General features: G+C 48.0%; 1 protein-coding gene across 5 annotated transcripts in view; it reads right to left on the reverse strand.

Annotated features, from left to right (window-relative positions):
- The window catches only part of LOC122811292 (STAM binding protein), a 688,610-nt gene that overhangs the window by 557,262 nt on the left and 106,877 nt on the right, over positions 1-24,471 (reverse strand). The gene's annotated exons all lie outside the window — the stretch shown is intronic.

Here is a 24,471-nt window from a genome sequence, read left to right on the forward strand (position 1 = left end):
TAGAGGTAGATACCCCAGAGTGGAAAAGATGTGATAAGTAATCCAATACCACCGAGACCGGGGCTGACAAGGGGTATAATTGCTTATTTGCTGCCCATAGAGAGAACCTTTTCCATTTGTTAAGACAGATTAGTCTGGTGGACGATTTATGAGATGCAATAAGAATACTGCGCACAGGGGACAAGAGGTTTTCATGCCTGGCAATCACTGGAAGTGGAGAAACCAAGCTGTCAGTTTCAGGGTTGTTAGAATGGGGTGAATCAGACTCTGCAAATGGGAGATCAACTTCTGGGATTGATTGAGGAGCCACGGTTGATTTAGCAGATGAGGCCAGAGGAGGGAAACCAGACTTGTCGAGGCCAATATGGAGCAAAGAGGATCACTTGCTCTTCAACTGTCGTGCTTTCTTCAGAAATTGGGAGATGAGGGGAAGAGGAGGATAAGCATAAAGAAGACCTGAGGGCCAAGCATGGACTAGAGCATCCCTTGGTGACTGTCCCCAAGGGGGGATTAGGGCAAAGTAGTTGCTGCACTTGTGGTTGGTTGGGAAGGCAAATAGGTCGCAGCAAGGCTGGCCCCAGCGGTTGAAAATTTTTGCCACTATGACAAGATTGAGGGACCACTCATGAGATTGTAGAATCCCACCTGCTCAATTTGTCCGCTATCACGTTGGAGCTCCCGGGAATATGCATTGTAATTAGAAAGCGGTTGGAAGCTATTGCCCATTGCCATATTCTCAAGGCCTCTTGGCATAATGGGTAAGATCTGGTGCCCCCTTGTTAGTTGATATACCAGATCACGGACATGTTGTCTGATTGGATCACAATAGTCCCTGATGGAAGGATGGAGTGAAATGCTTGCAACACTAGAAGCACCGCCCTCAGTTCCAGGCCACTGATATGCAAAAGGGCCTCTGTCTCCCACCTGGTGCCTTGGACTGAGTTTCCCTGACTTAGCCCCCCCCCCCACCAGGGAGGCATCCATGGTCACCGTGGCTATCGGTTGATGGGGGTTGAAGGGGCAAGACCATTGTTGGGAATTTCGAGACGTCCATCAGAGAAAATCTTGCTTGCATCTCTGAGTTACACTTATCTGAAAGGACAAAGAATGCTGAAGATACCACTGAGTGAGACGTAGCCACTGAAGGAGCCTCATGTGGAATCTGGCTAGAGGAACAATGGTAATCGACGCTGCCATTGATCCCAAATAGCTGGAGTACAGATCGAGCAGGAGATTTCTGGTGGCAGAGTAGCAGTTGAACTTATCTTATTCTCTGAAGCCTGTGTTCTGGAAGGGATGCTATGCAATTTCTCGTGTCCAACAACACCCCTATGAATTCCAAAGACTGAGTTGGGGTTGTGTTGAATTTCTCCCAGTTTATAGTGATTTCCAGGCTTTCAACTGTTAAGAGATTATACTGCAGGGCTTCTTCCGGTAGATGCTTGGTGGGGGCAGTAAGGAGCCAGTCCTCTAGATATGGAAATGCCTGGAATCCTTGAAGTCGCAAGTGAGCGATAACCACTGCCATGCATTTGCATGCATTCTGGGGGCTGTAGACAGACCAAAGGGCAGGGCTCGAAATTGGTAATAACTGGCTCCTATGCGGAAGTGAAGGTATTTTCTTGAGCGTTTGTCCATTTTCTATGTGGTAATATGCATCTTGAAGATCTACTGAGCACATCCAATCTTCTTCTTCCAGAAGAGGAAGGATAGACTGAACTGTGACCATCCAGAATTTCTCTGTTTTTACAAATTTTAGTGTACTGAGATCCAGAATTGGTCTCCAGTGCCATCTTTTTTGGCACTAAAAAGAACCTTGAGTAAAAATTGGATCCTATCTGGTCTGGTGGGACCATCGGGATGACTCTTTTTTGTAGCAGCTTTTGGATTTCATGTGCTGCTGCTTCCCTTTGACTGGGTGGAACTTCGGGTAATACTCTTGATGAGATTGGGCAAAGATGAAAGAGAATATCATAACCTCTAGATATTATCCATTGCACCCAAGAGTCAGTAGTTATATTTTGCCAGGCAGCAGAGTACAGAGAGAAACGACCCCCGACCGCTTCCATGGGTGAGTAGTTGGGCAATGCTTCAGGAGCGCTGATAGGGTTGGCCAGAGAAGGAATCTCTGGAACCCCAGTTTCATGGACCTCCTCTGCCCCAAAAGGGGCATCTTCCATTAGAGTTTCCCCCTCTGCCTTTAGGGGAGAACTCGGCAAGTGCATCCCGGAATGAGCTCTGTGATGTCTTGTGCCACATCTTTCTGCTCCTCTGATTTCTGGAGTAGAATCGCTGAGGAGTGGAGTGTCTGACACCAATGGCAGACAGGGTCTTGCCATCCTGTTCGCACCTTGCCAGCGTATCTTTGGCTTTGGGGCCAAACAAAGAAGTGGCCTCTATGGGGGCATTCATGAAGGAAGCCTTAAAGGAGTCCGCAAAGTCGCAAAGGCGCATCCAGCCATGTCCTCTGGCGACTATACCTGCACCTGCCGCTCTAGCTGCCCCTTCCATTGCGTCAGAAATAAGATGTATGGAAGAGTTGGAAATGGACTCTAGGGTGGCTGTGAAGCCACTTTGTCATGGACCTCGTCAGAAACAGCTCCTGCCAAGGTTTCAGAGAGCTGGTTAATAGGATCTCGCTGAAGCCTGGTAAAATGTGCCAAATAATTCAAAGACCTTACGGTGAAGGTCGATGAAGCAAATACATGCTTCCCTAATCTGTCAACCGCCCGGGAGTTTTTGTTGGGTGGATGGACAGTTTGGCTCTCTTCTGCCAAATCCTTCTTAGTTGCAGCTGCCACCACCATAGCATCTACTGGAAGACCTTGTGACCAATGTGGGTGCTCAGCTGGGGGTGAAAGTATTTTATCTGGTCTCCTAGGTATCACTTCCAGGGTGTCAGGAGCCTTCCATGCGCGCTGGACGATGAGCTGGATGAGCTCATTGGCAGACGGGGTGACCCAGAAGGTAGGGGGCTGGGCACAAAAAGCCTGCAGGAATATGGATTCTTCAGAGGAAGGAGGATTAGAGGGCTTCCAGTCACCCCTCTGTCTAAGGATCTCAAAGATGTCACCAAAGGACACCTCATCAGAGGGTGACCGTGGGGACCCTTCCCCGTCATCAAAATCCGTATCTTCAGTCAATGACTTCTCAGTGGAGTCCATGTGCTTCCTCTTACACGACGCTTTGTGGGGTACGTCTTCAGTGAGAGGTTCTGGGGAAGACTGCATAGAAGGGGACTCCTGAGGAGGAGAAATCGGAGGCTCTTGTGCCCGGTGTCCAGTGGATGAAGCTTGTGATAGTTGCGGCACAGAGGGGGGAGAGGACTCAAACATGTGAGCTTTGCCAGTGGAGGCAAGTGCCCTCTCCATGGTCTGGAAGGCTGGCCCACCCAAGGAGGGATGGGAGCCCAGAACTGAGCACGACAACCTCAGAACCAGGGTCACACCCCACACCAACAAGCCCGCCCTCAGGCCAGGAGTCTCAAGAGGACCGTGACCCATAAGAGAGAGAGAATCCCTGGAGGGTGCCATAGAAAAAAAATCGGCGTGGAGCCTGGAATGCCCTCTCCCACGGCACAGCCACTGGCATGAGAAGAGCCCAATGCCCAGTGCACCGAGAATAAGAAGTTATGTACCTACAATAACGTTCCATGTTAGTTGTCTTCTCTCGCCTTCTTTCTTGCTTGATGGGTTCGGAGCCGATCCCTCGGCTCCGACTCGGCACTTGCTAAGCTCGAGAGTCACTTTTACCAGCTCGAGGCAGCCCCATATCCCATGATGCAAGGCGGTAAGTACCCAGATCTCGTTTGCTGACAAAGGGCAATAGCACCAAGCATAAAATACTTCCCATAGGAAGAAAGAAAACTTACAGATGGAAGAAGGACCAGGTCTGAATGGTCTTCAGCATAACAGTTTCTTATACAAGGTCTGTCCAGGCCAGGGGGAAGGAGGGAGGGTCGCAAGAAAGAAGGCAAGAGAAGACAACTAACATGGAACGTTATGGTAGGTACATAACTTCTTAATGTTAAGTTGTCAATCTCGCCTTCATTCTTGCTTGATGGGACCGCCCCTAGCACCTCTATCCTGGGTGGCTCAATGGAACAAACTCTTGAGGACTGTAGAGCCAAAACTGGCTCTGTCCCTGGAGGCCAAGTCCAATTTGTAATGGGAAACAAAAGTGTGAGGAGTAGCCCAAGTGGCCGCTGCACAAATAGTGTCCAAAGGAAGTCTAGCTTGAAAAGCTGTAGAAGTAGCTAAGCTCCTAGTTGAATGTGCTTTAGGTTTTGAGCACAGCTGTTTTCCCCTGAGCGTATAAATTTCAGAGATGACCGAAGAAAGCCATCTGGACAAGGTCACTTTAGAAACAGGAAGGCCTTTTTATTATCCGCATAGGAAACAAAAAGTTGATCAGATTTTCTAAATTTTTTTGTTCTGTCCAAATAATATCTAAGTTGACTGTGGACATCAAGATAATGCAGCTTTTGTTCAGCTCTATCTGAATAGTTAGGAAAAAATACAGGGAGATCAATGGATTGATTGAGATTGTTCTTTGAAGCGACCTTAGGTAAAAAGGTTGGATTAGTTCTCAAAGATACTCTGTCTTTGTGAAAAACCAAATAGGGGGGTCGAACCGAAAGAGCATGAAGTTCAGACACCCTCCTGGCAGATGTAATAGCCACTAGGAATAAAGTTTTCCAAGAAAGATATTTCAGGGAACAAGAAACAGCTGGCTCGAAGGGGGAAGAATCAAGGATGTCAGCACTAAATTTAGATCCCACTGAGGAGGAGGATTCCTGATTGGAGGCTTTGGTAGGAAAATTCCTTTCAAGAAGGCCCTGCAGAGCCTATGGGACATAATATTATGATCTGCTATCCCGACATGAAAATTGGAAATAGCAGCCAATTGAACTCTGACTGTGGAAGAAGAGGAGCCTGCATGAAAAATCTCTGCTAAGAAGTCCAGGACTGCCTGAACAGGGGCAGTAAAAGGATCAATATTTTGGGCCTTAGCCCAATAAGAGAAATGTTTCCATTTGCTTGTATAAATCCTCCTGGTAGAGGATTTAAGCGGTTACTATGATGTCTCTAACTGGGTTAGAGATCAAAGGAAGCCTGGCTAAGGAAGGAAGTGGAGCAACCATGCTGTGAGGTTGAGAGAAGGGATTGACCGGTGCAGCTGACCCGATTGGTGAATCAGAAGATCTGGCACTGGGTCCAGATGCCACGGCTGCACCAAAAGGTGATGATGGAGGAACGGGAACCAAACTTGTCGAGGCCAGTAAGGGGCAATGAGAATCAATTTGGCTCTCAAAACGGTAGCTTTCTGGATCACCTGAGGGATCAGAGGAAATGGAGGGAAGGCATAAAGAAGTCCCTGGGGCCAATCCTGGGTAAGAGCGTCTCTGGCCGAATGGCCTGATAGAGGGAAGAGGCTGAAGAAGTCTGGGCATTTGCTGTTTTGGGGAGTAGCAAAAAGATCGCAACATGGACGACCCCATTCCAGAAAAATCTCTTCCGCTATAGATTGCTTGAGAGACCACTCGTGAGGCATGAGGATAGCTCTGCTCAATCTGTCCGCTATAATGTTGGTTTTCCCAGGGATATGCGTTGCTACCAGAAACCGATGAGAGGAGATCGCCCATTGCCATAGTCTGAGCGCTTCTCGACACAAGGGGTAGGACTTGGTTCCGCCCTGTTTGTTGATATACCAAACTACAGACATGTTGTCTGTGTGGACTGCAATTGTCCCTACGGGAAGAAAGTCGCTGAGGGCTTGCAACGTTAAAAGCACTGCTCTCATCTCCAGGACATTTATGTGCAGATGGTACTCGAACGGCTGCCACGCCCCATGAACCATCCTGCCCTGATAATGACCCCCACCCGATCAGGAGGCATCCGTGGTGACAGTGGCTATCGGGGATGGGGGTACAAAGTACCTGCCTTGGTGAACCTGAGACGATGTGATCCACCAAGCAAGATGCTCTTTGCATGTCTGTGTCACCAGAATCTGGTGACGATTGGAAGTTGCTGGTATGACCATTGTGTGAACAGCATCCACTGAAGAAGGCGCATGTAGAATCGAGCCAGGGAAGAAGAGTAATGGCCGCAGCCATGAGACCTAATACCTTTAGAACCATTCTGGCCTGTATTTTCTTGCTGGCCAGAATGATCCTGACATGAGTCTGAATGTCTGAAACTCTTTGTTCTGTAAGGGTAGCTGACATCCTAACAGTGTTTAAGTTTGCCTATGAAGGTAATAGACTGGCAGGGCGATAAGAATGACGTTTCCAAGTAGTTTAACATCCCCAAATGAGAACAAAGGTCTATCGTGTAATCCCTGGCTTGTATAAGCTGATGCCTGGTGGTGGCTGACAGGAGCCAGTCGTCGAGATATGGAAACACCTGGAATCCTTGACGCCTCAGGTGAGCCGTGACCACTGCCATGCATTTGGTGAACACTCTGGGGCTGTAGTGAGACCAAAGGGCAGGGCTCTGAACTGGAAATGACTGGACCCCAGCCGAAGCGGAGAAATCTCCTGGAGCGTCTGTGAATTTTGATGTGATAGTACGCATCCTGAAGATCTATTGAGCACATCCAGTTGTCCTTCTGTAAGAAGGGCAGAATTGACTGAAGAGTGACTATTCAGAATCTTGTCTTCCTGACAGACTTGTTGAGTCTGCTGAGATCCAATATTGGTCTCCAGTCTCCCGTCTTTTGGGGACCAAAAGAACCTTGAGTAGATTCCGGCTCTGAATGGTCTATTGTAACTGGCTGAATGGCTCTTTTTTGCAGTAGTTTTGAGATTTCTGACTCTGCAATCTCCCTTAGACCGGGTGGTACATCTGGAAGGGAACTTGAGGGGAAGGGGCTTTCCTCGAAAGGAATTATGTAACCCTTGGATATGATCGACTGTACCCATCTGTCTTGAGTGAGGGAATGCCAGGCTTCTGGGTACAGTGATAATCTTCCCGACTGCCTCCAAGGAGGGACAGCCGGGCAACACCTCAGGGATGCTGAAAGGGCTTGTCAGAGAGAGGCTCCCTGTTTCCCTGGTTCTTCGGACCCCCTCTGCCTCTAGAGCGGCGCCTGTTGTTGTTACCCCTCTGCCTCTAGGGGTAAACTGACCACGTGAATCCGGCGTGACTCCTTGGGATTTACGGAACCACATCTTCCCGCCCTTCTGTCCTTTGGGATAAGGTCTAGAAGGGGTGGAAAAACGGACTCCAACAGCAGAAAGAGTCTTGCCGTCCTGCTCGCACCTGGTCAAGGTTTCCTTCACCTGAGGGCCAAACAAAGCTGACCCATCAAAGGGAGAATTTGTGAAGGACGCCTTAAAGGGATCCGCAAATCACATAGCCGCATCCAGGCTTGGCGTCTAAGAGCCACACCTGTACCTGCGGCTCTACTCGCTCCATCCGCAGCATAAGATATTAGCCGCATGGAGGAGTTTGCAATGGAATTGAGGGTTCCTAGCTGCGAAGCAATTTTTTCTTGAGCCCCTGCAGCTGTAGGATCCTGAACTACTTCACCCAGCTCCTTCAGGATATCCCTCTGGAGTCTGGTGAAGTGACATAGGTAATTCAGCAAACGCATAGCAAAGGTCGCTGAGGAAAACATCCGCCACTGCACCTATCCATGGTCCTAGAGTCCTTATTAGGAGGATGGACGGGCACGGAAGGATCTGCAAGTTCCTTTTTGGTGGCCGCAGCCACCACCATGGCATCAGCGGGAACACCCTTAGTAAGGAATTGTTTGTCACACGGGCAGTGATAAATTTTGAAGGCCTCCTAGGGACTGGCTCTACAGAGTCAGGAGCTGCCCACGCCTTCGTGCAATAACCTGCATAAGGGGTCGAAGGCGGAGACACCCAGGAGGTGGAGGGCCGAGATCCAAACGCCTCTAGGTATACTGACTCATCCTCAGAGGGATTGTTGGTGGGCCAGTTTCCCTCTGTTTCAGGAGTTCTAGGATGTCTGAGAAGGAGACATCCTCAGAGGGGATCTAGGGATCCCTCTGACTCATCAAAGTCAGTATCCAAGTGACAGACTCGGGAGTCTACATGCTTCCTCTTACAAGTCCTCTTCCTAGGAGGATCTCCCAAACATCAGGAGAATCCTCGGAAGAGGGGAAATTCCCAATGGGGAAACCTGAGGCGGAGGATCTCTGGGTCCTGTAGCAAGAGAAGTGGCAGAGATGTCAACAGGTACTATAGAGGGAGGAGCTACGGGAACAGACTGCTGACTGATACCAGTGGCCAGTACACTCTTCATCACCTCGAATGCTCCTCCCAGGCAGGTCCGAGAGAACCCGCCCAAAGAGCTAGGAACTCCAGGGACCACCGAAGGGAAGTCTCCGAGGCAGATGTCGGAGCCGAGCTCACCAAGGCCGAGGCTCCAAGGGGAAGAGCGGGTTCGACAAGGGTCCGATGCCACTCACCCCTCGGAGACCATGGAAGCCCGACCACCGAATCCCTCTAAGGAAGGTCTCAAGAGGAGATAAGAGTAGAGGCTGAAGGAACAGTAGGGGTACCGTCCTCCAGCCATAGCAGTAACCATTCCGAAGACTCCAACTCCAAGCTCTGGGGTAGAGTTGAAGGAGGAACTGTAACGGGTGTGGACCAACAGTCGCCTGTTGAGACGGACTATGTAACATTTGGGCCAGTACCTGTGAGTTAAGTAATCTACTGACCACTCTCTAGGTCATGATCTGACAATCTGGATGACCTTGAAGATCGGCTCCGATGGCTCCGCCCGATAGAAGAGGTGAAGCTGGAGCCGAAGTATCGGCTCCAAGGAAGGAGACCTCGACCTCTTCCTGGAGTGAGCCATCGAGCCGATACCATAGATCCTGTCGGAGCCGACCTCGGAGCCGACAGGAAACTCGATGTATCGGCTCCAGCCGGAGCCGATACAGCCACCAAAGTAACGGTGTCGGAGCCGATCGGAGCCGACACAGATGCCTGTGCCACATGGGTGTCGGAACCGATCGGAGCCGACACCGGCGGTCGATACAGATTCGCACCGATAGCCATCGGTGCCGAAGGCTTTGTTAAGCCAGAATCGGCTCCAGCCGAGCCGATCTCGACTCGAACGAAGTCGGAGCCGAGGCCGCAGGCTTAGACACAGAAGCCTGGGCCTTGGAAGATTTAACTGATTTTGACGGAGCCGACTTAGCCAGAGAGCCCTCCGGCTTAAGAAGACCCCTAAGAATCAGTTTATTGCGTCTTTCCTGCAGGACTCTCTGGCTGAAGGAATGACAAATAGCACAGGAGTCCTGCAGGTGAAGAGGCCCCAGGCAATACAGGCAAGAAGTGTGACCGTCTGTCAGAGACATCTTCTGACAGCACGAGTCACACTTCTTAAAACCTGAGACCCTCTCCTTTGACATGGTGCTTAAAACACACACACACACCAGTCAAAAAACTTAAATTAAAGAAAATACCAAAGGTATTCCTAAAAATAAACACACACACACCCTAACAGGGAGCGGCTGCGATGGGTAAAGTTCGACTAAAAAATATTAAGGAGACAGGGATTTTCTGTCAGGAAAACTAAAAAATTAACTTATAACTAATAATAAAGAGTTTTTTAACAAAAAGGGGCTTGAATATTAGTAAAGTGAATCACTTACCAGGAGCTGGTAAAAGGAGGACCTCATAAGCGAAGCGGCAAACGAGATCTGGGTACTTACCGCCTTGCATCATGGGATATGGGGCTGCCTCGAGCTGGTAAAAGTGACTCTCGAGCTTAGCAAGTGCCGAGTCGGAGCCGAGGGATCGGCTCCGAACCCATCAAGCAAGAATGAAGGCGAGATTGACAACTTAACATCAAGAAGTTATGTACTCACCATAACGTTCGATGTATGTAGTCCATCTCACCTCAGATTCTTACCTGTGGGTTTGGAGCCGAATATCGGCTCCGACCCGGCCGATTTTACTAGCTCAAAGTCTCTCATTGGCTTGGCTAAGTGGGTAACCTATGGTGTGCACTGCTCCATATCCCAAGATCTAGTTTGCTGCGAAAATCATTTGTACTCCATACACACATCGCATCCATATAAACAATAAACTAATCAAAAGGACTCTGTAGGTGACAACCTAACCTCCAAATCCTCCAGGCAGGGGGAAGGGTAAGTAAGAATGTGAGGCGAGATGGACTACATACATCGAACGTTATGGTGAGTACATAACGTCTTGATGTTATGTAGTCCTATCTCGCCTACATTTTTAGCCGTGGGACAGCGTCCCTAGCACCTACATCCTGGGTGGCTCATAGGAAAATACTCCTAAGAACTGTGGAGCCAAAGGAAGACTTGCCCCTGGAGACTACGTACAATTTGTAATGAGAAACAAAAGTGTGAGGAGAAGCCTAAGTAGCTGCAGCACATATATCATCCATTGACAATCTAGCTTGATAGGCTGTGGATGTAGAAACAGCCCGAGTAGAATGTGCCTTGACTGGAAATGGCAAATTTTTACCTCCTGCCTGATAGATGAAAGGGATACAACTGGCTATCCATCTAGACAGTGTGAACTTGGATACCAGAGAACCCATTCGGTTTTCCAAAAAGGAGACAGAGTTGGTCAGATTTCCGGATATCTTTTGTCCAGTGTGGATAGAAGCGTAACTGTCTATGTACATCCAATTGGTGAAATCTAAATTCTGCCTTGTTAGAAAAGTGGGGGAAAAAACAGGCAACTAAATGAACTGATTCATGTTAGACACGGAAGCCACTTTAGTAAGGAACGAGGGGTTTGGCCTAAGAGAGACCCTATCTTTATGGAAGATTAAATATGGTGGTTTGATGGAGAGGGCTTGAATTTCCGAAACCCGCCTCGCTAAAGTGACTGCTGTTAAGAATGCTGTTTTCCATCTCAAGAATTTGAATTCACAGATAGCTGCAGGCTCAAATGGTGGTAAAGTAAGGGCTTGTAGAACAAAATTGAGATCCCAGGGCATGATAGGTTCGGACACTGGGGGACGAAGCAACAGAGTACCTTTAAGGAATGCTTTGCATAGTCTGTGTGCCATGAGACTAGGTTCATTCGCTAAGTGGAAATTAGATATGGCCGCCAGCTGAACTTTGATGGTGGCTGATGCGGACCCCTGACAGAAAAGCACAGACAAGAACTCCAGAACTGAATCTATTGGAGCTGTGTAAGGATCAATGCCTCTAGTATGTGCCCAGATAGAGAACCTTTTCCATTTACTAGAATAAATCTTTCTAGTGGATGGCTTATGAGAGGACGATAATATATGGACCACTTCCAGTGAAAAATTATGATGTCTGACTAACGATGGAAGTGGAGTAGCCAGGCTGTCAACCGGAGGGTCATCACAGAGGGGTGGAACTGTCCCGACATGTGTGTCAGTAAATCTGGTTGAGGGTCCAGAATCCAAGGAGTGTCCACAATGTATGGTTGAAGAAAGGGGAACCAGACTTGACGAGGCCAGTGTGGAGCAATCAGAATCATTCTGCTTCCCAAGGACTGTGCTTTCTGAATCATCCTTGACAGCAGGGGAAACAGAGGGAAAGCATAAAGCAGACCGGAGGGTCAATCATGAACCAGAGCCTCCCTGGGTGATTCCCCCTGTGGGGGGATCAGTGTGAAGCAGTTGCTGCATTTCGCACTGGGAGGGCTGGCAAAAAGGTTGCAGCAAGGCTGGCCCCATCTGCTGAAGATTTGCTCTGCAACCAGGCGATTCAGGGACCACTCGTAAGGCATAAGGATAGCTCTGCTTAGCCTGTCCGCTATTACGTTGGACTTCCCCGGAATGTGCATTGCCACCAGAAACCGTTGGGAAGCTATTGCCCAATGCCACACTCGCATAGCCTCTCTGCACAGAGGGTAAGACCGGGTTCCCCCTTGCTTGTTGAGATACCACACTACTGACATGTCTGAATGTATCGCAACAGTCCCTAGAGGAAGAACTTTCTGAAGTGCCTGCAATGCAAGAAGCACTGCTCTCATCTCCAGGACGTTTATATGCAAATGTATCTCGTGTTCCTGCCAAGTGCCTTGGACTGTCCTGCCAAGTTAATGCCCTTCCCACTCCATCTGGGAGGCGCCCGTGGTCACCGTGGCAACAGGAACGGGTGGAACGAAGGGCTTTCCCCCATTCAAATTGTTGGTGCACAGCCACCAACGAGGTCCTGCTTGCATCTGTCCGTGAGTAAGATGGGATGAGATAGTGGGAGTCTTTGGAGAGACCATTGAACAAAGAGGAGACATTGAAGAAGTCTCATGTGTAATCTCGCTAGAGGGACCAACATAATAGTTGCTTGAATGGTCCCTAGGAGTTGGAGAACCAGTCTTGCCTTCGCTTGTCTCAGGGGCATCAGCATGTGTATTTGTTGTTGTAATACTGTGATCCTTTCTTGTGGTAAGAATGCTCGCATTCGAATGGTGTCTAAATCTGCTTCTATAAAGGTGACAAGCTGTGAGGGCAATAAGGCAGATTTTTCCCAGTTTATTGTTATGCCCAACTGGTGACATAGATTGATGGTAGCGTCCCTGGTCTGAAGTAGTTGATGCCTGGTGGAGGCGGTAAGGAGCCAGTCGTCCAGGTACGGAAACACCTGGAATCCCTGACGTCTCAAATGAGCCATCACCACCGCCATACATTTGGTGAACAAACTGGGGGCTGTGGTGAGACCAAAGGGTCGGGCTAGAAAATGGAAGTGACTGGCTCCCAGCCGGAAGCGTAGGTGACTCCTGGATGCTCTGTCCATTTTGACATGGTAGTAAGCATCCTTGAGGTCGATGGAGCACATCCATACCTCCTCTCCCAACAATGGGAGAATCGATTTTAGTGTGACCATACGGAACTTGGACTTGTGTACGTGATTGTTGAGTTGACTGAGATCTAGTATGGGTCTCAGGTCCCCTGTTCTTTTCGGCACCAAAAAGAATCTTGAGTAAGTCCCTAATCCGATTTGGTCTGAGGGGACACATTAGATGGCTCCTTTTTCTAGCAGCTGCGAGACCTCTGAGGCTGCTTGATCCCTTTGACTGGGTGGAACGTCTGGGATTTTTCTGATTGGAGGGGGTACTAAAGAGAATGGAATGAGGTAACCTCCGGAAATTATCCGTAATGCCCATCGGTCCTGGGTAATGCTCTCCCAGGCTTCCGGGTATAAGGAAATTCGATCCCTGACTGGCTCCAGATAAGCGCAGCCGGGCACACCCTCAGGAATGAGAGTATGGAGAGCCACGGAAGGAGTCGCAGTCTTCCGAATTGTCGGGGCCCCCTCTGCCTATGGGGCAACGTCTCCCTGAATAACCCCCCCCTCCCCTGCCTCTGGAGGGGGGTTCACCTTGTGCGGCAGGAAAAAACCTCTGTGATTTCTTGAACCACACCCCCCCCCTGGGCCTTGGGATAAGGCCTAGAAGGAAGGGAAAAACGGACCCCTACGGCAGACAGGGTCTTTCCCTCTTGATCGCACATGGTGAGGGTGTCTTTCACTTTGGTCCCAAACAAGGAGGAACTGTCAAATGGGGCGTCAGTGAAGGAAGACTTGAAGGCCTCCGCAAAGTGACACAGGCGCAGCCAGACTTGCCTTCTAAGGGCGACCCTTGAGCTTGCTGCCCTACTTGCTCCCTCGGCTGTATAAGAAATGAGCCACATGGACGAGTTATCAATGGAGTTGTGGGTAGAGACCTGGGCGTTAACCGTCTGAGCCACTGCCTCAGGTACGTTACCCGCAAGAGCATCTCCCAACTCTTTGAGGAGATCTCTCTGGAGCCGAGTGAAGTGAGACAGATAATTCAGCGACCGCAGAGTGAAGGTTGCTAAAGATAGGGTACGCTTCCCGTACCAATCCATGGTCCTAGACTCCTTGTTAGGAGGATGGACGGATGAAGAAGACTCTGCTACTTCCTTCTGGGTGGCTGCTGCCACCACCATGGCATCTACAGGTTCTCCTTTTGACAGAAACTCTTTGCCCTGGGGGGGTGGAAAGGAATTTTTTGGGATGCCTGGGAACTGGCACCACAGAATCGGGGTTTTCCCACACTCTTCGACAAATGAGGTCAAGAAGTTCGTCGAAGGGTGGAGACACCCAGGAGGCGGAGGGTTGAGTGCCAAAAGCATTAAGGAATACTTACTCCTCCTTGGAAGGAGCTTTGGAAGGCAAGTCACCTCTTTGTTTCAGTATCTCCAGGATATCGAAGAAGGAAACATCATCAGAGGATAACTTGGGGGACCCTTTCAATTCCTCGAGGTCAGTATTGGAGGTGAGAGACTCATCCTGGGAGTCTATGTGCTTCCTCTTGCACAATTTCTTTCTAGGAGGCTCCTCAGGCACGAACTCTGGGAGACCCTCAGAAAGTTGGGGACTGCTCGTGGGGGGTATCCTTAGGGCCTGGTGCTCTACTGTCCATGGATAGGCGAGTATCATAAGCTCTCGCTGGGGTGGGGGGACGGAATGACTGACCCGGGTGATGTAGCGGACGATCTGGCCAGCCCGCTCTGCATCGCCTCGAAGGCCGGTCCCCGAGTCCGAGGACCGGCCGGCCTCCAAGGCCGGGGTCCCATGAGCTGATGCACCGAGATGGAGGCTCGGAACCGACAGATGTCCCGAAGTATCCCCTTTGGGCCCGACCGAAGAGACCCGAGTCCTGAACCCTGTGGACGGAACCAACATGGTCGTAGCCGAGGTCGGCACCGATAGACCCTGAGGGGGTATCGGAGCCGGCGCAGGAACATCACTCGGAGCAGAGCATACCGGCTTCGACGACAAGGATGTGCTCGGAGGAGGAGGAATCATCGAAACGGTCATAGGAACTGGCTCCGGAGCTGAGTGGGTCGGAGCCGAGAACAATTTAGCCAACACCAGCAACTGCAGGAGCCTCTGCACCACCCTATCAACATCCAAATCAGAAAGCCTGGAAGATTTGGAGGAGAGCAATGGACATTGGGGTCTCTTGTCAGGTGAACCATGCATCACACTGGGCGACCGGCTCCGAATGGGTTCAAGAATGATAGGAGCCGACGTCGATTCAGTTAACACTGATACCTCCTGCGGCCCAGAGGACAGTGGAGCACAGAAGGTAGAATCCAATACAGTAATCTTCTCCGGAGGCTCCGAAGAGGCAGATGGAGCTGGAGACCTTTTCTTAGCCTTGGAAGCTTTGGATTTTGACTGAGAACTGGAAGCAGAGTCTATAGCTTCCTCAAACGATGGTTTTAGAAGTCCCTTTAATATTAATTTATTTTTCCTCTCCTGGAGCACCCTAGGACTGAACGCGTGGCAAAAGCTACAAGACTCCTGTAAATGGATGTCTCCAAGGCAGTAAACACACACAGTGTCCATCTATGATGGACATCTTATATCCACACTTGGAACATTTTTTAAAGCCAGAAGGCTTATGCTCCTTCTGATCCTTAGACATCTTATAACTAGCGCTAAGCGAAACCACCTAGACACAAATCACAAAAAGAGGCGGGAACAACACACAAAGTAGAAACACCAGAAAAAACTCTACTCGACACAATCTAAGAACCTCTAACTGAAACGGTTCTTCTAGGGGACACACAGACAAACACAATCACACTAAAAGTTTATCTAACAACAGAGGGGAGGACTAGGTCCTCTAACTAAAACGGGCCTAGCCCACTGGAACAGTTAGGGATACCAAAAAACACAACTACCACACTCAAACACAGCAATAGCAACAAGAAATAGCTATCAAAATAGCTTCTGGGTATCAATTATCACATTTCTCTAAGAGAAATAGCAAAAAAGAAGATACTTAGCCACAGCCAAGCGAGACCACGTCTGAGCTACACAAGCGGCAAACGAGATCTGGGGATATGAAGCAGTGCACCATGGGATACCCACTTAGCCCAGCCAATGAGAGACTTTGAGCTAGTAAAATCGGCCGAGTCGGAGCCGATATCCGTCTCCGAACCCATGGGTAAGAATGTAGGCGAGATAGGACTACATAACATCCACAAGGACAACTCTGGTTCCAAATTGAGCTCCACTATTGGAGTTGGAGGAAGAGAAGCTGCTGCCGGAGTAATAGGCTTCGCAACTTGAGTAGAAGTCGAAGGAGGAGTGTACGTTGGGGTTTGAGGAGATAAACATTTACCTGAATGAGGGAATGTGGACTTCGACGGTTGGGAGAGATCTCTGGCCACAAGCAACTGGTCAACAAGCTGCAACACATCCTGTTCAGAAGGACTCTTGGTTGACATCATGGAGAAAGCGGATGGTGATTCTGGCCTTTCTAGGAAAGGACTACATTGACTGCTAGCAAAAGGATCCAGTGAAGGAGAATATTTGGTCCTTGCTAATTCAATAGGTGCAGAGCTCGGAGCCGAGGATGTCTGCACTGAAGAAAATGGTATGGAAGTAGTCTGCGACAACGATCTCAGCGCTGTAGTAGTTGAAGGTGTCTGCTCCGTAAAGGCAAAAGTCTGCCCCGAAGGGTACGGTGCCTTAGTGGAAAGTATCTGTACTGGCAGAAAGGATGGTGCCGAGAAGGACAGCACCGAAGCACGTCGGTGCCGAAAATGTCTGCGCCATGGAGTACAGAAGAGTCATGCTTGGAGCCAAAGGTGACTGTACCAATGATGCCATAGGGGACTGAACCTGTACAGATGGTGCCAGGAAGGGTTGCGACAGAGCTGTCGGAACCGTTGTTGTCTGCACCAGGAACTCCGGTGCCGGTTTCGATAAAGGAGACATGGCTGTAGTTAGAATCATTTAGGGCGGTGCTTAGCCTTGAACTGACAGGGTCACAGGTGGCAGTGCCGAAGTAGTAATCAATTTCACCCTCTTATGAGTCGACTCCCTACGATCTCCATAAGAAGAAGAAGGGTGCGACTTTGATGAAGAGGAATAATGCCACTTGAGGGGTTTAACAGGAGGGGGTGAGCCCTCCGACCCAGAAACAGCCTCAGAGAAAGGAAACTAGAGGAGACCTTTCAAAATTAACTTATTCTTCCTCTCATTGAGAGTCCTGGTAGAGAAAGTTTTACAAATCCCACATGGAGGATCCACAGTCAGGTGGGAGACATTAAAACAGTAGACACATAAGTCGTGGCCATCGGAAAGCAGTAACTTACGGCCGCAATCCTTACACTGCTTGAAACTAATGCTACTTTTCTTATCCAACATAACTGGTGTGGAAAAGAACAGTACCAAAATAAAGAAGAAATGCTACCCAAAAAAGGGTAAGAAGAGAAAGGAAGGATTACCAGTGATGGTAATGGAGAATTACCAGAAGGTAAGAAAAGAGGGTAATAAAGGGAAAAGACTTAAGGGAGAGAGTCTAAAGTGTACAATAAGGTAGGAAAATATTAGTAAAATCTTTTGAGAAAATGAAGATAAGAACAATGTATAAACTTTCAAAAAATCAGACACTTAGCTGACAGAGTGGCTTGACACGGCTGTACAGCAACGCAGCAAACGAGATCTGAGGTAACAGACAAAGTACAGTTTTGTACCTACCATAAATGTAGATGTTCGAGTGGTTATACTGCTGCAGTCATCACACTTGGGTTATCCTGTCATCAGGCGGTCTCGCAGTCGGCCGAATCCCAAAGTCCTGGTCCGGCGTCGGTTGTTGTCGCCTCTTCCCTGACGTCAGTGCGACAGGGGTATAAAAGAGACAGCCGATGCCATTTTCTTCAGTTTTTCTTGCCCCAGATGTCAGGTACCCCCCAACTAGGAAGACAATACAATAGCTATGCAACAATATCCGAGTAGATAAACAATAGTACTAGCTGCTAGCAAATACACCATATAGACATGCTTCCAATTGACTGATGTACATGGAGTTGCAACTAACACCCTGGTATGTAGAGGGGATGGAGGGAGGGTAACCTGGACTGCAGCAGTATAACCACTCGAACATCTACATTTATGGTAGGTACAAAACTGTACTATGTTCATTGTGCTATACTGCTGCAGTCATCACTTGGGTAGAATCCCAAGGCTAGGGAAGGGTGGCTGGTACTAAACTGGGTTAGGTGATGCTAGGATGCCCTGCAGAACTGCAGTGGCAAAACCAGCTCTGTTTTTTGAGTATAATGGAAGGTGGTAGTGCTTGGTAAAGGTGTGCACTGAACTCCAAGTAGCTGCCTCCAGAATGTCTTTGGTTGGAAACCCTCTGAGAAAGGCTGCTGAGGTTGCAGTAGCCCTGGTAGAATGGGATCTAATATTGACAGGCACTGCCTTCCCATGGTGCGAGTAGCAAAAGCGGATGCAACGTGCTATCCATTTGGAGACTGTCTGTTTTGAAATAGCCTTTCCTTGTGAACCTGCAGCATATGATACAAAGAGTTGGTCAGTTTTTCTGAAGATCTTTGTCTTATCTAAATAGTAACATAGCTGTCTGTGAATGTCCAAAGAGTGAAGGAGCCTTTCTCCTTTATTCTGTGGGTTAGGATAAAAGGTGGGTAAATGAATGGTCTGATTCAAAGCCACACTGGATACTACCTTGAGCATGAAGGTAGGGTTAGTTCGTAAAGAAACTCTGTCCTGATGGAAAATGATGAAAGGTTCCACTGCCATAAGTGCCTGTAGTTCTGAGACCCTGCGTGCTGACGTAATAGCCAGTAACAAGGCTGTTTTCCAAGACAAGTATTGTAGTTCTGCTGAGAAGGCTGGTTCGAAAGGAGGCAGTGTTAACTTTTCTAAAACGAAGTTCAGGTCCCAAGTTGGTGTTGGTGGTTTTCTGGGGGGGGGTCTTATATTCTTAGCCCCCCTGAGAAACTGCTTAAGTAAAGGGTGTAAGAAAATTGGAGGATCCGTATTATATTGAGCTGAAATGGCTGAAGCATGGATCTTAATGGAGGAGAAAGAAAGGCCTTTGTGTAGCATCTCAGTTAGGTATCGCAGTATGTGAGGAATGCTTTGTATCCAGGGATTTTGACCTTTAGCCTGGTGCCATGCACAAAATCTATTCCATTTGTCTGAGTAAGTCTTCCTGGTGCTGGGCCTCCTGGCCTCCAAAATGACATTCAGGATGTCCTTTGAGAGAAGTGTTGATTGATACTTTAAGGAATTCTCCATGCAGCTAAATTTAAAGTCCTGAGCTGGCTGTGATGGGTTTGAGAGTTTTTCTGAGTCAACAGTAGTGGGAATTGAGGCAAGATCCATGGAGGGCTGCGAGTCAAGTTCCTTAGTAATGGGTACCAGTGCTGGCGTGGCCAGTCCGGAGCAATGAGGATCATTTGTGGTCTCTCTGATCTGACCTTCAATAATACCTTGGTTAATAGAGGTAGTAGAGGAAAGGCATAGACTGTCAGTGTTGTCCAACTGAATGATAGAGCGTCCACTTTCCAGGCTAGGGAGTGATAAGTCCTTGTGCAGAATTTTTGTAATTGGCAATTGTTGGGGGAGGCAAATAGATCTATGTCTGGACATGCCCATCTTTGAGTTATCATTGAAAATACTTGTGGGTGTAGTCTCCACTCGTGAGGGTCTGCCATATTTCTGCTTAATTCGTCTGCCAATATGTTTTCCTTTCCTGGCAGGAATTGTGCTTATAGTTGTACTTGGTAGGTCAATGCTGTGTTCCATAAGGTCATAGCCTGTCTGCATAAAGGGTAGGAGTGTGTTCCTCCCTGTTTGTTTATGTACCACATAACTGTGGTGTTGTCTGTCCTTATTAGAAGTTGTCCTGGATGCAAGAGGTCCTTGAAGGCTGTCAGTGCATTTTGTACAGCTAGCATCTCCTTTTGGTTGATGTGAAGATGCATTTGTTTTGCAGACCATTTGCCCTGTATGCACTGTCCTGCCATGTGTGCTCCCCAGGCGTAGTCTGAAGAAACTGTTGTCATGGTTTGGTTTGCTGGAGGTAAGACGAAAGGAAGACCCTTGTTTATTTGACATGCTTGAGCCCAGCATAGGAACTCTTTTTGAAGGCAGGGAATGATAGGTATACTTGTTTCGAGGCTGTGCCTGTGTTGAGACCATACACTTTTCAGGTACCATTGTAAATTTTCTCATATGCAGCTTTGCATATGGGATTAGTTGAATGCATGATGCCATGAACCCCAATGCCTGCAGGATTTTCCTTGCAGTGAGCTGGGTAAAAGTTGCTATCCTTTTGAAGTATTGAGTCAATTGTTTTTGTCTGGCATGAGGCAAGCCATCTGGGCCATTGTATTTAAGCTGGCACCCAGGAATATTATCTGTTGCGAGGGTATTAGTTTTGACTTCTTTTTGTTTAATGTGTACCCTAGGCAACTGAGCAGCTGTGTTACAAAAGCCAGATGCTGTAATAGAATGTCCTTGCTGTCTGCTTGGATCAGGCAGTTGTCCAGATATGGATAAATTTGTATTTCTCGTTGTCTGCAATATGCAATTACTGATGCCAGGCATTTCGTAAATACTCTGGGCGCAGTAGATAAGCCAAAGGGCAATGCAGAGAATTGATAATGCATTGTACCTGCCACAAATCTGAGGTATCTTCTGCAATCTTGTCTGATAGGGACATGCAGGTATGCCTCTTTGAGGTCCAACTTTACCAGCCAAGACTCCTTGCCCAGCATGGGAAGGAGCTGCTGTAGTGTGAGCATTTTGAATTTGGGTACCTCCAGGTATGTGTTCAGAATTGAGAGGTCTAAGATGGGCCTCCAGGCTTTGTCCTTTCTTGGGACTAGAAACAGTCTTGAGTAAAAACCTTGACCTTGCTCCTTTGTAGGTACCTTTTGAATTGCTTTCATATCCATGAGAGCTGAAATTTGCATTTGAGCCTCTGCCCATTGGTTTGGAGGCAGATTTGGCATGCCTCTCATCCGTGGTAAAGTGTGGAAATGAAATTTGCAGCCTTGGGTAATAATGTCCAGAATCCATTTGTCCTTTGTTATGATGCGCCAATTTTGTGGAAATAGAGCCAGTTTTCCTCCCAAAGGTGCTACCAGGGCAATTTTGCTTGGCAGGCGAAGAGGGAAGTCATTGTGTTTGTTTCCTGAAGGGTTGAGATCTTTCGTCTCCACCTCTGAGTTGTTGTATGCCATTGTCTAGGCCTGAAAGAACCTTATGGCTGGCCTCTGCCCCTTGGGCGCCTGTACCTACCTCTTTGGGGTCTGTCTGATGCAGGAAAGGGCCAGTTTTTTGATGGCCAGTTTCTGCTGAAACGAGGAGGTTGTACCTGTAAAAAATCTTTAAATGTTTGCATAGATTTTGCCTTTTCTTCCATTTTCTTTAAAACTTCCTCTGCTTTGATACCAAATACATCTTTCTGCAATGGAGCATCCAATAACTTTGCTTTGACATGTTCTGGTAAGGCTTGTTCTTTAAGCCAAGCATGCCTACGTATTACAGACCCTGTGACAGCTGCTCTACATGAGGCTTCCAATGAATCAAAACCACACTGTAAGGTATGCTTTCCCACCTGTTCTGCTGCATGCAGCAAATCCTGCATCTCTTTAAAATCAAGTTGATCGGTCTGAGGGATCAGTTTCTGCTTTAACTGTGTAATCAAATACTGTTGGTATTTTAGCATGTGGAATTGGCAGTTTAATGCCCTCATGGCCAAAGTGGCAGACGTACACTTTCTTTCCCCATCTTTCTAATGCTCTGGAATCTCTTTCAGAAGGAAGTGGATTCTTAGCAGTAGAGGCCTTAACCCCTTTGGGACCCTGGGAAATGGTCTCGGGGTCTGCAGTAGGGCTTTTGTATAGAAACTTATGAGTATCAGGAACTCGGTAGTATCTGTCTGGTTTAGCTGGTGCTGGAGGTAAGGAATATGGGTTTAAACTGGATTCAGAGAAAACATCATCCAAAATGTCTAAAACTGGAGGAATTGCCAGGGGTCTATGCTGTGGAAGAAGAAGAAACTCACAGAGTCTTTTCTTGGAGTCAGAGTAATCTTGGCCTTCCCAGTGGAAGTGTTCCCTCATGGTGTGCAAAGTTTCCCCAAAAGAGTAGTCTTCAGGGGGGGAGACATAGAGGGAATGGACTCTTCAGCATCTGAGTCTTCATAAGGAGGGAAGGAGTAATCCTGGTAGTCAGAGTTGCCTGAGGAAAGGGATGCTTGGTCAGAGGAAGGATAATCTTTCTCCAGTCTAGGCCTTTTGTCAGGTGGGGGTTGGGATCCCCTGATAAGGGTAATTAAATCCTCAGCCATCTTAAGCATCTGTTTTTTAGGCATAGGGGCCTGTGGAGGGGTGTGTGGCCCCGGTTTTCTAACTTTCAAGGGGGCTTTGAGTTTAGCATAAGGCTTGGCGGAGATAGTTGTCAGTTTGAAAACACCTTCAGAGACCGAAGGCCTATCCGAAAATTCTGGATCCCCGTCGGGGCTGGCGTCCGAGGAGTGAGGTGGAACAGGTTCCTGAGGCCCAACTGCTTCGGTTTGGGAGGCCATCAGAATTTCTGAATTTGCGGTAGTCAGGGGCTGCGAAGGCGCCTCACTGAAAACCGGAGAACCGGCGTCAGGCCTTGCTGAGGCCTCGGTATCTGGTCTTGGCCTTGGCTGCCATACCTTATCTTTGCGTTTTTTAATCATTGCTGATGTCGGTTGCTCCGACGGCATGCTATAGTTAAATTTTCTGCCAAAATAATGCTGGGCGAATTATGCCCGACGCTTAATTGTACGTTTGTTGAACCTAGCACAAAACCGACAACCAGAGACGTCGTGGTCTGGGCCTAGGCAAGGAATACAATAAGAATGAAAATCCTTATGAGGTATTTGCTTCCCACAAGAAATACAATTATTAACTTTGTCTGACATCGGTCTGAGGCAAGAAAAGTTTCCCCAACGGGGTACTTAGCTTTAGAGAAGACTTCGGGCTGAAACTCGATTCGAAAATTTCAGGAGCTGGCTGACCGGCACTTGCGAACTGCTTCTGCTTCGGGCACCGCGCGGCAAGAAAGACTGAAGAAAATGGCATCGGCTGTCTCTTTTATACCCCTGTCACACTGACGTCAGGGAAGAGGCGACGACAACCGACGCCGGACCAGGACTTTGGGATTCAGCCGACTGCGGGACCGCCTGACAACAGGATAACCCAAGTGTGATGACTGTAGCAGTATAGCACGATGAACATCAGAGCATTCTAGGTAGGAACTTGGCTTGAGAGTTTTTGGCTGATGCGAGCTTGATATTGGCCGGCTCCATCAGTAAGGAATGAATGAAGATTAATAACATCAGATCAGGAACTTGTGTGTTGGGGGTACCTCGCATAACTTGTCAGACTTTATTGGGGGCAGGAAGCTAATCATCAGGTAGGGAAGAAGCAGAGAGAAAAACAGTATTTAAGGCAGGCAAAACAGGAGGGACAGCCGCAGCTTTTGGCATCTCTAACTGTAATAAACCACACTTTTTTGTGCCAGAGGAACTTCATTCTGGTCCCACTGAAAAAACTCTTTCAGCTTGGACAAAGTGTCAGTAAAAATATACCCCATCAGCAGAGACATCTGATGAAATACTTCCATCACAAACAACTCTGAGAAGAATTTCCTGAAATACAACAATCCCCCTTCAATGTCTGCTCTGCCGATTGAATTACCTGTCACAAATTGTTAGGAACTATTTTCCTTTTCCTACCTGAAGGATGAGAGGATTAAAAAAAAAGCAGTAAACTTCCTTAACAAATGTAAATCTATCCTGTCCACGGAAAGAGAAACAGGTTACTGGAAGTTCTTCTCACTAAGCACACTTTCCCCAACAAAAGACCAACTCTTATTAAGAATAGTGTTCCCAACTTCAACACTCCCTTCGCAGCCAAGTGGAAGGTGTCCTTAGCTTCTGGGAGCTGGTTGGTTTCTTTGGAAAATGATCCGTAAAAAGTAAGCTATTACACAGCAGTCTACGTTTGAATATATTCTTTGCATGCATATGGATCATTTGGCTGCCAGCACACAAGACAAACTACATTATAGCTACACCAATATGGTCAAATGGTAACAAATCACTTTTTTAACTGGATTTAGTTGTGCAAAAGAAATGTCCTCTGCAGCATTCAAAGACAGGCAAAAGAAAGCAGAAACTCCTGCCTGGCAGCAACTGGTGCCTCACCAAGCAGCAGACCAGGACACCCTGCTGTAATGCTGCAGATAAATGATACAGAGTCACCTGGAGGTCTTCAGCAATGCCATGTGAAACTTAAGGATCTAGATTCAAGCTGCAAATACAGAATGGACAAAAATAGTAGCTCCAGCCTGCAAAATGAAGTACTGCATCTCCATGGCCATTTAGATAATGAAAGGTGCTTACCAAGGCAGCAATCAATTAAAGAGCCAGAAAGTGGTATTTCGTCATCCTCTACAACATATATCATATTGAAAGAAAAGTGATTTCCTTCATGCACTGGGTAGGTGGTGGGGGAAGGAAAGATGCCAAGTGATAAAAGTCAGGGGATGGCAGAGAACAGTGAAATTCCATATCCCAAATTCATCTATCACATCCAACATAGATCCCACAGATCATCTGAAGAGAAAAAGCCATCAGTTCTTTATCTCTACTAACAAACCTACTAACTAACAAGTTATAAGTACATGTGGCCA

Source organism: Protopterus annectens, chromosome 9.part0 (assembly GCF_019279795.1).
Source record: "Protopterus annectens isolate FY-2018-M chromosome 9.part0, PAN1.0, whole genome shotgun sequence".
NCBI classification, from domain to species: Eukaryota; Metazoa; Chordata; order Ceratodontiformes; family Protopteridae; genus Protopterus; species Protopterus annectens.